This window comes from Lineus longissimus, chromosome 5, assembly GCF_910592395.1.
Source record: "Lineus longissimus chromosome 5, tnLinLong1.2, whole genome shotgun sequence".
NCBI lineage: Eukaryota > Metazoa > Nemertea > Pilidiophora > Heteronemertea > Lineidae > Lineus > Lineus longissimus.
This window is the reverse complement of record NC_088312.1, coordinates 13,718,968-13,726,280: the sequence shown is the minus strand read 5'-3', so window position 1 is coordinate 13,726,280 and position 7,313 is coordinate 13,718,968.

Below are 7,313 nucleotides of genomic sequence, written 5' to 3'. Positions count from 1 at the left end.
CATATCCCTTAGTGACTCTGGTAAATCGTTCTTTAGTTCCTCTACATCAACTTTGTCCTGAGCATCACAATGATTTGGTGAATACTCGTCTTGTCCAACTTTTAACATATTTACATCACCGGTGTTCCCTTCGGTACTGTTAGACAAACGGCCGGAGGTCCGAGGGGTGTAAGGCACAGCACCTACTAAACTTCGGAATTTCTGTCCTCCCGTTCTTCTCTCCTCAGCGGAATGAAAGGTGACCTTCTCTTTACGCGTATTCTCTGCGACGCTGTTATCTTGCGCTAATATATCTTCATTTTCTGGTTCCTTAAAGCTCACTCTTTTCCTCTTATTACTGGTTGGGGAGACTCGATCCCTGTTGTCGAGGTTCAGAAATTGCGCATGTCTGTTGTGTCGACTTCTAAAAGTATGGTATCATCTGTTACATTGACGTATCATCTGTTACATAGGGATCGGAATTAGTGAATTTTCAGAGTCCACGATCGCTTTCCCCCACCATGCATCCCGCTTTTATGGATTTTGCATTTTTCACCGCGCCAGTTGGTTCAGCAATTGCCCATTTCCCTCGTATATGCGGTCTTGATTTCTTTGTTAGGACAACGATCTGTGAACGTGGTGGTATGGTGGTTCTTTCTGAAATCACTAACCGACAGCTCCTCCCTTGGCCTATCTTAGCAGATCCTAAATCACCGCATGCGACTTGTTCTCCACGGCAAACAAGAGATCTGGCGGAAGGATATAATTCGCAACCGAAATACCTTATGAAATCCATCCCTAATAGTCCCTCAGCTTGTACATCTGCTACTATGACGGTAAATTGGGTCTTTTCTTTCTGTAGAATCCCAATATCAACGTCACATTGTCCATAAACTCGTAAAGGACTGTCATCGGCAGTGGTGAGTCGTATATCAGCCTTTTCTAAGTTAGGTCTTTCCGTGGGTCGAATTTGGAGGTATTTTTCGTGACTAAGGATTGTTACACATGATCCTGTATCAATTATAAATCTTACTCTTGTGTCATGGATTCTTCCAATAACGAACAAACCATCATCCGACACGGGCCCTATGCGCCGGATGGGGGTTGGTTCAGAGATCTTTGCTTTCTTTTTCATCGAACTCGGGGGATGCTGTCGGGGATTGTTGCTTAAGACCGGCGCTCTCCCCTCTGCGTCGGCCTGAAATCGTTTTCCTGTCTTGGTTGCGGGCATTCCGAGCTGAAGTGGCCAAATTGGCCACAGTTCCAGCATTCAATTTCATTTCTTGGTTTCTTTCTCTTTTTGATAGCCAGTTGTGCCATTGTCTCTTGTAGTTTTTGCATACACTCTGTGTTGGTTTTCAAAATATCAGCGAGTGGGTTTTCGTCAACTCGTGGAGTTACGTTACGGACCGGTTTCTTGGCTTGTCTCTCATCAGCGACACCTGCCCACTTTCGATAACCCGAATATTCTTCTGCCAATTGAATGGCCTCGTCTAGACAGCTGGGGCGGCCTTGCAAGATCATGACTCTTAGTTTGGCATCCGGTATGGCCGCAATAAAATCCACTTTGGCCAGTCTTTCCCTTGCTTCATAGCTGCTGGTGTCATATGCCAAAGCGCTTAATTTCTTGATTGCGCGTCCGTATTCTCTGAAACTCTCTTCGGGTTTCTTTTTCCTGTTCCTTAATTCTGCCAGATGAAGCTCTGACTGTTTGGATTGACCAAACTGACGCTCAAGGACCTGGACAAGGTTATCGTAATGCTCTAACTCATGATTGGGCAGGTTGCATGCGACCTCTAGTGCGGCTCCTTTAAGGTGAGCGAAAAGCCTGTTAGCCATCTCGTTTTCCCATTTATCAATAGGGACGATCCTCTCAAACATCCTATGCCAGACCCGCCAAGATTGGTCCACGCCATTATAACAGTCGATCTTTACAGGCTTGTTCCATGACTTTGAATTGCCTGCACTTTGGCCGTCTCCGGCGTCATGACGTAAAGGGGGAGTGGGATCCTGCCTATATTGGAATGTGACCTCCTCATCTTCGCTTTCTATTCCATGTTGTGCGTCAGCCTCAGCCATTGTTCCGTTTCGGCTTTGTCTTTGTCGGAAGTCGGTCTGTACGGGAAATTAGTGATGAGAGAACCGATAGTCTCGAGGGTAAAAGGACTCTTGCACGAGATCAGGACGTCGTCCGCAAACTGTAAGAAAACCGTTTTCTCTTTTGGCTTGGAAGGAGTCTTGTCACTGTAAAATTCAGCGTTCTTGCGGTATTTTACAATAGCCGTATTGATTTCGCACTTGTCTGTAACGTCGGTCGTGAGTAGGTAATCGTCCGCCAATATCTGTGTCATCACCTGATCGAACTTGCGATGGCGCGTATGCTTGTATGCTTGTATGCTAACTGGTGAAGTTTGTTACTGGTGGCTAAGAAGTTATAACTTGTACCTTTCGGCTTTCCATGAAATCAAAATCAGAAAGATGGGTTAATTTCTAGTTTCAGGAGTCTCTACGTTTTCGTCTTGCGGTTGTTCCTCGGCGTCGTCTGTGGGTCGAACCATATTGTTACCTTATAGAAGAATAATAGTGATGATGACCATCCCACAGCTGTCACCAAATTGTAGCGATTTTCCTACTGGTTGACTCGGTGTCGTACCGGATGCTTCTTAGATATAGCACCATCCATAGAGTGTCACACTTGATCATTGTCACAACCTGGTTAAAGACTTGTCTTGACAAGTCTAATATATGAATAGGATAACCCGAGTACTCTATAGATGATCCCAACGTACGTTATCCGAAGGGCGCCGCTACAAAGTCTGTGGGTAGGTATAAATGGCCAACAAAGTCATCAATTTAACGAAAACGTAGATTTCTTTTCATCTTTGTGTCTCATGAGGTATTTTACATCGATCCTGCTCATAACCTTGCTCAGCAATAAATTCCTGTAACATAATCTACTGTCGTTTCATATATTTGCTTTCATATTTAGTATAAGCCATGGGTGGCCCGATGCCATTTAAAGTTGAACTCTATATTATTAGTATATTCACGACCCTTGTCAACTACACCAGCGGCGTCCCGACGGGGCGGAGCCCCCTGGGAGCCTAAGTACCAACCTTTCGGTTTGAGACACAAGTCAAGAGTGATTACATAACAAATTTTTACGTCATTTATAGCTTCACGACGTCACGCCACATCCAATCACGAGGCTAGAATCACGTCACGTGACCCGAAATTTAGTCAATTTTTGAGAGGGAATGCCGAATATAATTCGAAACGGCAAGCATGCAGTTCTAATAACCAGAAAACTGAAACATTGAATTGATCCCATATTGTTAGAAGAAAAGATAGGAAAAACTTCCATGGCTTTTTAATGGAAGAGTTTTGAGCACTTTTGAACTAAACACAGGGCATCTAGGAAATGACGCCGCTGTGCGTAATGGTTAAGCCTTTAACGTAAATGGATGTGACGCCGCATTCTCAATTTATACCGATACGATCGCCTTGATAACTCTATAACGAAACATATAACCTTCAATCGAACCCATCCAAATCTTTCTAATGATTCTCAAGATCATATATACAAATTTTGATATTGGTTATATGTCTAAATCTTACATATTTTAACTTCTAAAACAGGTGTCGGGCACTGGAAGCTCGAGCGTCTAAGGTATTACGTCAGTAGAATAAGACGGCTGCATCGCACTTCATCTAGCTTTGTCATTAAATGTCTTAAACTCAAAGCACATAACCCTAAAATGGTTACATACTACTGGTAGTTGACATAAACAAGAATTCGTATTCAGGATTTAGTGAGATTTTGATGTACGGTTTAGGAAATATTAAAGAATGACTGAGGGACGTGTGTCCAGATCGAAAGTGTACGTCGTTTTCAACGTAAAGTGATTTGACGCGGATCACAGGCCGTAGAAGGTGTGACCCGTAAAACTTGATAAAAATAGTATCATAGATGAGTCATAACCCGAAAAAGACGTACACCATTGTCTCAACAATATCTCTGACCACAAAGTCGTCAAACATGAAAGAGTTCGTATGCGTAGGCTTGACGTTATTTCAATCGATATACGGTGGATTGTCCGAAAGAACTGTCATCCAGGCGCGCGGAGAAGAGTCCGACGGCGAGTCAAAAGTGTCCTATCAAATCTCTGATTTCTTCATCAAACTTTGATCATAATCATGATTTGCATAGCAAGAATATGAGGTGAGTGACCGCAAGTACATCATCTGGGCGTAATAAAGGATTTGGTGAGGAAGAAAATATGTTTTAGATGGAGTTTTGAAACGTAAACAAGTATAAAACCGTAGCGGTGTAATGTACACGAAATGTACACAGAGCATAACAATGGACCACACAATGTGATACACACAGAGACAAATACTGTTACGTTATGTAAAGAAACGACCAGTTTGATGATTTATGGCACTCCACTCGGATTCAAAAGCTTATTTCTTATCTCAAACTAGAGTATCTGTATTTTCACATACAACAAACCCAAACTAAGGCTCGAGTGATGGAGGTAGTAATCAAGGAGCAAAATTTAAAGGGGGAAAAGGGAATGACAGTCTTACTTGCTGTACTGGACAAACAAAGGGGTGTTTCAGTGGTAGATGGAGACTATGGAAAGGAGGGTGGGAATAATTTTGAATTACATGTAAGAATTTACCAAGAATTCTACAGGCGCTAGCGCCCAATTTGTACTTTGGGCCAAATTCAAAATTCGCGCCCTTTCAGGAAGCTCCATCATGCAGTGTCACGTGACTTGTGCCTCATTAGCTATGCAATTTTAGCCTTCGATGATGCACAATGGTTTGGGCTAAATAGACCAGAAAACGAAGGGAAAACACACAATTTGTGTCTCTATTGTTTATTATTCATCATCTGCGGCCAAAGTTTGTCGATAGGATCAAGTATCAACGAGTTTTTTGCAAGAAAACTCGCGAACTGGATTTCCGGAAATGGAAGATCGTCGTCATCGCCGGAGTTATTTCTGCCCTGTGATGATATCAGCCCATATCGCACATTTTCGCATGGATCTTCTTCTTCTTCTTCTTCTTCTTTTAAACTACTCTACTTCATTAATGAAGGTTGTGGCAGTTGGACAGTTTGCCCATGCACGGAGGGAAGGGTAAACGTGTTTTAAAAGTCGATGCAATGTCCAAATTAACAATTAACGTGTGGTAAACAGTTCATAATGACGTAAGTGGTGCTGGGGACATCATCGACGCTTCTTCAAATCGTGGTAAGGAAAATATCGTGGTAAGGAAAATTGGTCAGATTTCTTGCAGTCAAGTGCTGGTTTATTCATCGGACACTGTCAATTCTCCCTACCACTCACAGAAGCCAAGCCATTGCTGTTTTAAAGTTATGCAGGGGCTTAATCAATTACCTGCACTCCCTGTGGGGTGAATAACATAACCTTTTGAACAGCTGGTTGTAGGGGGATGATTGGAACAGCCGGTATACCTGCTGACCTGCTGAACCCAGGTTAATGTTATTTTCAATCCACGATTGCAGGTCACCTGATTTTCGAGATTTCGCGGGAAATGAAATTGTAAACAAACGCATGAATGCAGTTCCAATGTAAACAAAAAGGTATTTTTGGTACTTTTGGTTGCTGGACTTGGGTTTTCCCGCAGTTAGGAGCTGGGGTCAAATTGGTGGTCTACTGTTTATGGGTGCTGTTTTCGTCAGAGCTAGCCCTTGATTATGAAGGGATTTTCAAATTAAGGTGACCATGGTCTTTTTATGTGCTCACCACAGCTTTCAATGCTTGAAGTTGATGTATCTGAAGAGGCGCGCTGAACCTGACATGGCCTTATCAATGAGCTGCTCACGGTGCTGAACTTCTAGCTTGCCTGTCGACTAAGTGCCTTGCCCGAGACATTGCTACATGTAGGAGGAGCACGCATTTTAAAGTTAAAGTAGTGATAGTACAGTTGGTTCGAGCCATTTGGAAGCCGTCATGTGAAGGCCTATCTGAGTTCTCCTTCTTCTTCTCCATATAAAAAGGGGCATATTGCTGACTAAGGAACGAGGCTTATTGACATTGCCTCATCATCTCTATCGGACCAATTGGTATACTTTTTATGCACGCATACAGCACGCCATGGAGAAGTCACACCCTCTCTGACACTTCATGTCTGAAAAGCTACTGATACAACATACTGAACTAGGGATATCTTCCGTTGCCTCCTGTATTATTTACATACCATGGATGATTAGTTCAGTCATATTTCATCCAGCTGGCAACGCTGCATTGGAAATTTTAGTGGTATAACGTATTCTCTTGACCTTCAAACAGTATAAAGCCGATATTTACTACTTTACACCCTCTGTCCTATGTTATTACTATTAGGTCATCCAGCTGAGCGCCAGGCTCGTGGGCCTCTTGTTACATGCCTGCCAATTCTTGAGAAAGTCTTGACAGAATCATCCCACTTACGTGAACATTCTCAGGGGGGTTTGCCTCTATCTCCGCCATTGCAGCTCTCGTGGGGGTTTTGAATGTAATGTGAACCGCCATTTTCCTTCCATCGCTAGTAATGCCGAGTGTCACTGAACAGTCGAGACGTGGATTTCCTCGTGAAGATGTGATGTTCACTTGCCTATTTCCTCTGTCGTCTAAGGTGTAGTTTGGAACTGCATCAAACAAGGCAAATGTGTCGTTGATATTATGGATGAACTCGGGCCGGAAAGCCAACAAAACAGCAATATCAGTGTGAAAAGTGTCGCTTACCTCTTGTTGATTATCCGGAAGCTGGCGATCATCCTTGGTTTAACTTCTCCTAGAAATGCCATACCTAAAACAAACGAGAGACACAAAGTTTTAGAGCAGAGAAACTGCAAAATGATGTCCCAGAATAATCCCTCCATTAACTAGAACTAGTAATTTGTAAACTTGGTGTGTGTGTGTGTGTGTGTGTGTCTTGTTTTTGGTCCCAAATGGAGACACTCCCCTGTAATAGAGCATGCAAATGCAACAGTTTCTTTTTTTATACTGGAACCATCATGGATACTTGCCTTTGATAAAAGCTAAATCGCCATCCTGGGGAAGCAGTAAAGACGGAAAGCTGGGGATGTTCTCTAACTATCACACCCTGACGTTCAACCCCAAGGTCATTCCACCACACGAGGTACAGAAACAATGATTCCTTGACCTTGTAAAAATATCCATTTCTATTGTGCAATGAAGGAAATTGCAACGAGGTGGTAACATATGACACTCTTTTCTTTCATACCTGCAAACGGACCCCCCCCATTCAGGTTCACCTTTCGGATAGGCCTACCCCTCCCACGTCAACAGGACAATTGA